We start from the raw sequence: 11,644 nt of genomic DNA, 5'->3' as shown, positions 1-11,644 counted from the left end.
TTCACTGCCAATTTCATTGTCTGACAATATTTTCTATGGTGTTCCGCCTCGCAAAGTAAATAGGCGAAAGGTATAGTAGAGAAACGCTCGCGCGCGCTTCACTGTCTTGCCTACAATTTGCATAACTATGCAAATGACGTGGCGGCAATTAGGCTACAAGGTTCGCCGGGCCTACTTTTTCTTTGTCCAAGGCCTTCCTCGAAATATCCTATGAAATATCGTGCAGAAAACGCAGCATTAAATCACCTCAGGTGATAAGTATTTTACAATAATACTTACATCACTGCGTATAAAATTACTTAATAAATATACGAATTAAACAAAATTTTATGAAATTATAAGATAACACGACTTTACAGTATAATCCCTTATTGTAATTATCAAACAGTGTAAACTACTGCATTTATATATTTCGCGTAATTTGTATCTCTGAATAGAAATACGAAGAGGCTAAAAAGACGTAGAAGGTGTTAGGAATACAATATTCTCTTACGCAATTATATATACCTTTCTATCCTGATTTGAGATTTATATAAAATAATAACAGCACTATATATAGTTAATATTACGAAAATAATGAAACAATTGAGTCGCGACAAAGATCGTTTTCATTTAATTGAAATATGTTCTTACACTAAATAAACGTTACAACAAAAATTATGATTTGAAATTTTAAGAAATTTGAACAAAATATTCAAAAGTAAATTATATTTTAATTAAATAAATTACACAATTTTTAATTACATAAATTATAAAATTTACTACTGACATAATTTACAGATTTCTTGTAATTTGAAATTTATTACATAAATTACGAAATAACAATAAGGTGTTTTAAATATACTTTGGGAATCGCGTTGTCGTCGAGGGATGATGATGATCAATGGAAAGAAAGATATCCGCAGTCCGCATTTAAAATAGCTACCAATCGCACAGCGAGACTCAATATATATAATTAATTTGAAAAGCAAGAAGCAGATTCTATTTTACCACGTTTATTAACAGTTGCGGTAACGTTTCGCGCCGAATATATATCGAAATACAAGCAGAATATATCCTACGAAAGAAATATTATACGTTTTACATATTACATATGTATTTCTTTCGGCGCGTGACGCTTTTTCTTTGTAAAAACAACTACGGCGTACCGCGCGCTATATGTTCGCAAAAGGTCACGCGGTATCATTCGCACGGCGAGATTCAGCTGGGCAGCAACGAGCGCGAGCTGCACTCCGTACTCCGTACTCCGTGTGTCGCTGGTCGCATTAACCTTCGAGTCGCGATCGTAACAGGTACGAGATGCCGAACACGATTTATCCTCTATGATTACTGCAATTAGCGTTTATGTGTATCTGTTCAATTGATTGTCTTCCGTGACGGCAACCGAAAAGGGTACGCTGCGCGATTTATCCGTTTACAACAAAACTCAAAGTTGTAGGGAATAAGAATATAAAAGTTACTGTTTTATCGTGATATTTAAGCCATAATTTCTTCTAATAAAGCTTAATCTAGTCGTTCATTGATAACGCGGCTATTTTACGGAATTTTTGCGTTTAAAGTATATTACACGTATATTACACGTATGTACGTGCAATTATACATATATGAATATCGATTATGTATTTTCGAACGGTCAATTCTGTTGCGTTTTAATAAGGCAACAAGCTATCGCGGTATCAAAGTGAAGTTGCATCTCTCCAAGTTTCTCGGTTGGAACGTTGGAAGTAAAACGGTGCGCGGATCACCTCGAGTAGTGTTTGCGACAGGTATAAAAAGATTGAATATACAATTATAATTCTTGTTGCATCTTGATATTTTCAATCACGAAGCGTCAATCCAGCGTATATACGTCGGTTATTTGCAAGAATCCATAATTGGCGAGATATATTCGATCGAGATTGATTGTGCGAGCAAGCGGTAAACCTAACCTAACCATATTTTTTCAGATACGGAATCAATCGAGCCGGAGCCGCAGCGAGTGAAGTTGAAATTCTTTCGGCCGTTCGAAATTCGTCATTGTACTAAATTACGAATCAACGCGAGTGTTATGTCGAGTAAGTAGATCGTCGCTTTGTGCGACTTGACCATATATTTCCGTCATAATGTGACAAAATGAGCATCGCGTGCGATCAACGTCGGGAATGCCGTACGAAATGCCACTCGATTATCGTATTTCAATGATTAGTACACGCGCGATATAAATGATATAATTAACCGTATTACCGCAGGTGTGTTGTGTGTGTGTACGTGATACCTGATCAAGGAACCTGGGAGGAGGAGGAGGCCTAGGGAGGCGTCGGGCAACGGCGGAGCAACCAAGGTGTAAGTAATTATTTATCATTTATTTGTTGCTAGAGCGATATTAATCGTTTATCCCGGAGATAATTTTATAGTGCACTTTTACATTAATGCGTAATAAAATATTGTTGGTCATTTTCCTAGTTTTACGTTACTTTGCGAAAATAAAATATTTAATGAAATATTTGTATAGTATTTATGGATCTATAAATAATTTTGTGATGCTTAACACGTTCGTAATTATTTAGAATTAAATCGTACATGTACAAATTAAATTTTTATTTATCTAATTTTTTTTTTAATTATACCTAATTATAAGTTGGGAATTTTATTATACACGTTGCTCTAATTTGAATGTATTTGCATTTTACAGATCAACGTAGTGTCATGCAACTCCGCTGCTGCGCATCGTGTCGGTGAGTCTTAAAAATTATCTTTTATTTTAATTTAAATTATATATCTCCATTGGTGGTCTTCTTTGTAATGCGTTGCGATGCATCCGCTTCTTCAGCCAATTCGCCATAGATTTGTGGAGATTGCATTTGTTCCAATCTCTATTTCCATTCTCCGCTGCATGATCAAAACATTACCATTCTGTTTCCAAGAATTGCTAAATAATCCACCGCGAAAGACAAGTCATCTTCCAAGTATAAAGTAGTTTGTGATAAAGATTTTATTGATTTTATTAGTCGCATTTTAAATGATATATTTTTTGACCAATTTTAAATAAATACTTATTATATTTTACTTTACTTATTATACTTTATTATTATACTTTATTATACTTTATTATTATTTGAAATAAATACTTCATTATAAAAAATGTAATTATATAATAACAAGTTTTTACAATAAGTATTCGTCTATTATATCAATTAATGCGATGCTTACGATTGCTGTAAGCCATATATTTTATATATCTTTATATAATCACACGTTGCATGAATGGTGGATGTATTTATGATTCTTGTCATGTTCGGATAACTAAATCGGATAAAGGTAAGATCTTCATTGCAATGTGATGCCTTTTTTATTTCCTATTTCATCGAATCTCTAAAGTCTTGTGTCCACGATGATAAAAATTGCTCCGAGATCTCGGACGCAGAAAGAATTAATCAATCACATTGATCAATTGGCCGAATTGTTTAAATGTGATTGGTCAGTTCTTTCTCTGTCCAAGATCTCCGAAGCGATTTCTAGCATCGTGGACACAAGACTTAAGATTCGAATGCAATCGCGTTGTATAATCGAACAATAACGAGAAAAGACTGGCGAGTTAACAACACTTCAATGACATAAAATATTATGAATATGTTATAATAAATTTGCTCTAATGTCGCGCGACTGTTTTTCTTTGTATTGCCGATCCGAAGAGGTTGAAATAAAGTAGAGTGCAGACATATAAAACTGTTGAGAAGGAAAGAGATAGAAAGAAGGTAGAGAAAGGCTAATATATTCTCCTAACACCCATAAACTTCCTAGATGAGAGCGCCCTTTCGCGGCGCCGAATCTCTATTATTAAATGCATATCAATCAGCTGTGCGAGAGGAGCGGGGAATAGAGGAGTCGACGCTTTGATGCGCTTTTAAATGCGCCCTGCTTGATTTATCGACCGCTTCCTCCGATTTCGAGCACTCGACCTTGGACATCGAAGTCGTTCCATTAATTCGCGGATAATGAAGATCAAACACTTTTGAAATAATGGGCGATGATGCGCGAGTTTGATCGAGTTCTCGAGTGGTGGATCGATGCTTTCGTGAGTTTTCGAAACGGTACTTTTATGTTCATATGTATGTTGCTTCGTAACGTAATAAATTATCGATTACGTTATTCGTGGGAAAATTAAATTGTTTTGCTGAATAATATTTTCAATTATGCCAATTATTTCAATATTTCCAATTGGTTCATTGTCATCGCAATGAACAATCTTGCACGTTGATCTTGTCACGAAAGTTGGCTGCGTCGTAATCGACGGTCGTCGTTTGCATGAGCAATGCGGTGATTAAGCGCAACCGTTTATTACGTTTTTCTCGGTGCTCACATCATCGTTCGCTTACGGTATATATACTTCTTTTAAAGATGATTTCGGTGCCAGGATGTGCCGCTCATTAACAGTTTATGAATACACGGATTTCTTACGCATTTCCGCGATACGCTGATTTTCCATTGCGTATAATAACGAATAGCAAGTGCAATACATGATACGCGAATGCATACGGTGTGTAAAACAGACCACGCGAATCGATTTTCCGATTTCCCTTCCATATTACCTACATCTTCAACCGGATTCATACGGTGCTTACGGTGGAAAATTCAACACGGTACGAATACGTTATCGTGAAGATAATTATAGTCGGCATAGGTAGGATCGTGCGAACCGCGATTTAAAAATGCGCATAACTCGTCGAGTGTTACTAAGTATTGATGCAACAAACGCAACAGTTGCCGCGTTAAATGCCGCGAAGCGCAAATGTATAACAATGTTATTAAGTTATAATGTATCAGATACAAACGATAAGTGGCGCATGTAGTATAGTTATTATTAATGTAAAATAACGTTACTGTGATAAAAGTTTTATCAGATAACGAATACTCGCATCAGCTATCACATATATTACGAGGTAAAGAAATAAAAGAAGGAGGAAATAAATAGAAAAATGCAAGAAACAATAATATCGTATATATTATCTCATATATTATTATTTTATGGTGGCGTTCTCTGGCAAGCTCACAAATAAAGCTTGAATTCCTTTTTCTTTCGAAATTATTGAAAGGCATATTTTGTCAAAGCTATTTAATATTTATTTTCATACAACAACATTACAAAGTTTAAAAGAAACCTAATTAATTTTTCTTGCGATACGCAATATATTTTAGTATCTTCTCCGAAAACTAAATTATTATAACTCCTTATTGGCGATATTAATAACTAAGCTCTCCGTAAACAGCCGGAAAAATGTTAACCCTATAGCATTTTTATAGACCGAAGAACCAGTAAAATACCGGAACACGCCGCTATAGTGTTCCAGCAAGGACACAGAAAGGCGCGTCGTGTGGCAGGGATTCTTATCAGATTCGATTCAGCTTCCTGATAGTTAATTAACGAGTTCATTATGCACCCTTGCCCTCCGTGGGCCCAGACCCGCGTCTTTTCAGGACACCGTGCAAGCCCGTGGGGCCCGAAGTGAGGCATTACGGAGATCCTCGGTAGATAGCGACGGCCCGGTGGGTGGCGCTATTTTATTGCATCACGATTCCCGGCGGGACCGCGGCGACGACGGTGCATCGGGCCCGGCGCGTTGCACTTTCAGAACTTTCAGAAGCGCTCATGAATCTCGGGCAGGATGGGCGGGAGGGAGGGATTCTGAACCGAGCACATCGTTCATCACGAGCGACCTGAATATTATTCATGATGCACGATTTAACATTGTCGGTACCCCGCGACTCGGATAAACCGTTATCGTATCTGTGCTATATGAACTTTTATATTGCTGCTGATAACATCTTAGATGGGAAATACGGTTGGCACAAATGATTGAAGGACGTACAGAGAACATTTATTACTTTGCTTTCGAAAAATGTTTGACATTTTATTGCAAAAACATAAATTTCTTATATTTATTTAAAATATACGAGAGATAAATTAAACATCAAAAATTAGTACATGATAGGCGAAGCAGAAACTATAACAAGAACGGGTCCGTCGTTATTTTATATGCAGTCCGTCGATTGCCGTAAAGTCTGCCCGTGTTAAGATTTATTTCATGCCTTACGGAGAAGCGTGTAACGGCACAATTAGCGCCCTATTTGCGCATACCTTAGCTAGCAACAATCACTTAACGCTAAGGACGCGCTAAAATGCACCCAGCTCAAATCTTTTAAAATCCCACAAACGCTTCGTTTGTTCCTTCTTCGGTCCGCGCCCGGCAGCCTCTGATCTTTCGGCTCTATTTAATTTCCTGGAAAACACCACGGCGGTTTCTGGGGGTAGCGGCATCAATCACCCTACCTGACATGGAAGCTGTAATTTGGCTAACCCAGTTCGAAGCCCTTCCTTTGCCCATTTTACCAACAGCCTTCGCACCCCACGCCTTAAAAAAAAAAACGGTGCCGAATTATTACACGAAATCGGTTATAATCGGTTGCTCGAAAGTCTGCATAATTAACGGTAATCTATAATTGAGATAAGATATAAAGACAAAGATATCCAAGTGTTATATTATTCTTGGAAGATTGTAATCAAAGAGAGGCCAAATTGGTAATAAATTTAAATTTAACGAAAACTTTTTATTAAAAAGAAGCTCAAATTACATATATAATATACCTCAAGTAGGCCAAGATTACTATTTGTCGAAGTAATTTAGAAAATATTTGATCGCGCGCGAGTCATAAATATTGAAGCAACTTAAAGGAGGTCCAGCGTATACAAAAGCGATACCGAAAACTTTCGACGAGCAAGTCGGCGCAAATTTGTTGAGAGATTTCCAGTCGAGGAAGCGGCATAACCAAGACCGAGTGATTATAGGGGTGGCGCTAGAGATCTTCGGATGATTTACATCCCGGCGAGACTCGAGTCGGCCTAGACTAGTTCTAAATCTCTCAGCCTAAATATCTGCGGCTGGGCGAGCGGCTAGACGCGAGCCGTCCCTCCTGGCAACATTCAAATATTTTCCGCCATTCATAAATTCGTCAGTATACGCACGCTAAATTACCCACTGGCCGAAAGAACTGCGTCTTCTCACGAATCCCTGCCAGGCTTCGCTCACCGAGACGAACGAGATTCTAAAAATGACCTTGGATCGCGGCATTACATGGGTGGTCTTGTAATATGGTAAATTACGTAAAAATTATGTATAAGACCCAGACATTATTACAAATCGTTTCTATAAATACGTAATATTACATTGCATATTCATGTATTATTCGTATTAAGATAGCGTGGAATGTACTCTTGTTTTAAACTTTCGAGATATTATATCTCAATATAATTTATGTAAATATATATTGAAGCTAGTTTCTTGTGTTCTCCGAGTTTTCGTGCATAACGATTAGGATTTCTGAACGTATATAACTGCACTTTTAACTTACAACGACGGAGATATTTTATTGGGGATACGACAGAAATATTCCATGAATGACGCGAAATCGCACGTTGATCCCCCAGGAAAACGATAACGCCATGACTTACGTGGCTCATAAAAGCTGCTGGTGGTTCCAGGAACACCTGGACGAGGTCAGGGATGTTTTTTAAGTCTCGTGCGAAGTGTAACTGCGCACAATGAAAACCGTTCCAGTCACGTAAACATCGTTCAGAACGACGCGGAATACAATGCCTCGGGTGCTAACGAGATTCAGGTGAAATTCGACCGCTAGAAAACAGCCGAGTATCGTGAAAATGATACCTGATTCACGATCGCGATTACATGTAAAGCTTTATTTAAATAAAGCGATCATTTCATCAATTTCACATAAAAGACGACCTCTCGAATATATAATACTTATGATTCATAATCTTTAATTTTACAACGCTGCAGGCTATTTTACATAACTTTCTTTTTATACAAACTTACATTTTACTTAGTTTTGTAACTTTTAATCTACATTTCAAACATAAATATTCAAGTGTTTCAAACGTCGCGTGTTTTTTTACTCTTTTCGAATGGAGTTGTTGATAATAATTAAAGAAATTGATGCATTTTATGATTTCGTGAGAATCTGCGATTCGGTTTCCAGCGAAGTTCTGCAACTCGCTCTATACGCGGAACGAGCCATTGTTTACGAAGTAAAGCGCGCGAGATGATCTCGGCTGCAATGATGACCGATCTTATTGCGTTCCCGTCCAGAGGAACCTGATACCGTAAATCTAGCATCCGTGCGAGCGCTAGCTATTATCGATCCGCGAGAGCTAGATAAAATCGCGCTCTCCGTGCCGAGATAACGTATCATCGATAATTTGGGGCATGATAGCAATTACATAATAAATATAAGTTATATGCATGGTCATATAAGAAAATCGACGGTCTAGAGATTAAAATTTTTCGTGATATATGTTATTTATATTTTTATGTTAAAATTGATTTTTCTTTACTAAATAATTATTAACAAGAATATTTCCATTTTTGAGAATATGCTCCTCGCGCGATCTTATAATTCGTTATATAATTTCTATCATGTATAAATGCTACTCATATTCTCGTGGCGTGTATTACAAAGCGTAACTCACACGATTAAAGAAATTTCAAGTACTGGAGCAAAAGCGCAATGAATCCGTGGTCGGTCAGATTGCGCAATCTGCATTTAATAAAACTGGTGGTACTCACGCCATGTTAACAAGAAGATAGTAGGCAATTTGAAATTCACTGTATAGGCATACAAATTCTCCATTATTATCTTACTTGCTTAGATGAGGTTAATTCGCGAAGCTGAGAACAGGAGGAATAGGCGCAAATCATACACGTTTTCAGTTTGAAACATGCAATTCACACCTTGTCGCATTCTTACATGGAACTCATTTTATCGCGTAATAAACGTAGAACTTGCATAGTAGTGTAGAATTTAAAAATAAAGATAATGGATCTTGATCCCAGAAATGAGATGGCAATAAAAAAACCTCGGATAAAAGTAATATGCTATACCGCATAAAAAAAGAAAGGAGAAAAGAATGGATGGTTAGTAAGGTGAGACGTGTTTCGATTTGTTCGATCGCGCGTCATTCTATATCGTCATTAGCATAACGGAGAGAATGGATATCCACGGATATACGAACGCGGCGAATCCCATCGATAGGATCGCGCGATCGCTCCTCCCGATCGTAATGCTACACGAGAGAGCGAAAGAGAGAGAGAGTCCGGTTTTTCGTGGTGGCGCGCGGTCATCGTCCACCCGGTTGTGCTCACATCTCGTTGTAATACTCGGCCGCGCGTCGGCCCGACCGCGGAGTAATGCAATAATAGGCGTATACTAATGATACGGGGGGGCCACGCGGGGCGGCCTGGCGAAGAGGATTCAGTCACGTAGTTGCATTAAACTTAATATAAATAATAGCGGTTTGTGGAGCGTCCGAGTAAGCTCCGCGCGCGCGGACGGGGTATATACCCACCTATCTCCATCTGCCCATCCGCCGCCACTCTTTCGCCGGGACCATAATACACCGGGGCCTCTACGTCCCTGGACTCGCCTCCACTTAATAAGCAGGATCGTCCTGAATCACCACGGCAGCCGGGGCTCACCTCGCATCTCTCGGGGTCGTTACCGTTGCCGGTTGCCTCGCCTCGGTGAAATGCTCTCTCGGATCGAATTATTGGTTCTCGACGTACGAATATATAATTCGCTAAATTCGCGGCGAGTCGCTATCGCGATGATGCCGACTGTACGATTGTCGAGACAAATTATCCATTTTTATTTGTTAGAAACAAAAATTGCGCTCTTGCCGGAGCGGCAATACGTTGGTATTTAAGTGAGGTAGGCGAAAAAGTGGAACTCTTCTAATGCAGGCTACTTGGAATTCACGTTTCTTTTGCGGCTCTTTAGAAATGTATGGTTCTAGTATTTGAAGTTGCTTATAAATATGTCTCACAGTCCCATTAAGAAGAAGAGCAGAGCAGTCTATCATTGAGACTTGAAATATTACATCGCGAACGAATTACAATTCGATCTAAACATACTGGCACTGATAATAATGCAGAAACGACTCGTAACTCTCATGCAATAAATAAATCGAGGCTATCTCGATCCATCGATCGTGATCCCGTACTATAAATCCCGAGAGTCGGAAGAGGCACACGTTTTCAGAGTTGAAGAAATAATAAGCAATGACTATCATTGTTTCCCCTTAGCCGTTAACGTTATTAAATTATCATATTTGCAATTCAATGTACTGCTGCTTGCCGTGGTTGCATGTTCTTACTTTGTATTTGCTGGTTATAAAATTCCAACCAGCATTATTAAATTCCGTCTGTACCGCGGGTAATAGCATCTCGCAATGACGTGACTAGGAAACATAGAGTCCATCAATTTTATACTTTTTACTTCTAAAGTACTACATCTTGTTACCAGTATTGCTAAAGAGTACTTTGAAAAGGCTTTAATTTGCTGTATTATTTAACATTACTTTTTATATAGCATGTTTTATACGAGAATGATGCATGAAAAAAGAGTTACGATTGGAATAATTTTCTTATTAATTCTCTATACAGTAAAAATACGAAGATCATTGCCTGAATCTAATATTTATATATTTTATTAACCGTATTAACGTATATTATAATGAAATATTTACATTTGCGTACTTTGAGAACAAATAATAAATGCTGCGGTCTTATCTACTCGGTTGGCGTTAATTGCAACAGAGGGGAGTTCTCCCACAAGGGTAAAGAGAAAAGGTAAGCGAGGCTATGGATAGATGAGAAGAACAGCCCATCAAAGGGCAGCAACGACGAACGTATCGACGATCGTCGACTAGTGATCGTCAGCGGAAATTGGTCGTTCCGTTATTCGGCGAATTAGATGTACTTGGACTACGTTCATTTCTCTTCAGTATACGTGGCGTTTGTAGTTGCGAATCTGCAAGCACGTGCAATTTTGCATTTTAATTCGGTTTTTTAAACTGATCGAAGATTGAAGAATCTGCAATTATTATACCATTGGAAATTACTTTCAAGTCTCTTTTAAATTTAAATTGGAAAAATATGACATTTGTTCAACGCATCAAGCTTCTCGATACTGATTGCGATTATGTAGAAATGCGCTAAAAATTTTGATTTTTTAAATTTATATCTTATTTTTATTCTCGTTGAACTTCTTCCTTATAGCGACAATACGTTTATGGAAGGTAAAATTGAATTCCGCGAAATTAATCCCGTTGCGCTAATCCGTGGCAATCAATTTGATGGTAGGTCGCGGCGCGCGGCGTAAGAATGCATAGTCTTGATGCCGTGTTCTAAGAATCGCATTGCCCCGCTTGTCGTAGTTGCCAATGCACGTCTTGGCTTAATAACCAGTTCTCCCCCACGCGTCTTTGAGGCCACTGGACTACCTCGGGGCGCTCTTTCTGCCACCGAGGGGCCGCCGACTTTTATCGTTCCCTTGACGGCTGTCTTAAAAAATACAGGCCGAGAGAATGATTTGTATACGTCGCAAGAGCGTAGCGACTCGTGTCTATAAGTATAGACCGAGGTCGAGGAATGATTTGTACAGGATAGCTCCGCAGGCTGTTTCGCGGCCCAACAATTTCCCGAATATCTACGAGGATACGTATGTAGGATCTCTAGGATACCGGGATTAACGGGGGTATCGTCGGCCTATTTCCAGGGGCGACCCAGGCGCTGTCGGCTGGCTCGTCATAATT

The sequence above is a fragment of the Temnothorax longispinosus genome, chromosome 10 (genome assembly GCF_030848805.1).
Source record: "Temnothorax longispinosus isolate EJ_2023e chromosome 10, Tlon_JGU_v1, whole genome shotgun sequence".
Lineage (NCBI taxonomy): Eukaryota > Metazoa > Arthropoda > Insecta > Hymenoptera > Formicidae > Temnothorax > Temnothorax longispinosus.
The sequence above is the reverse complement of the archived record's forward strand: the minus strand, read 5'-3'. Positions refer to the sequence as shown.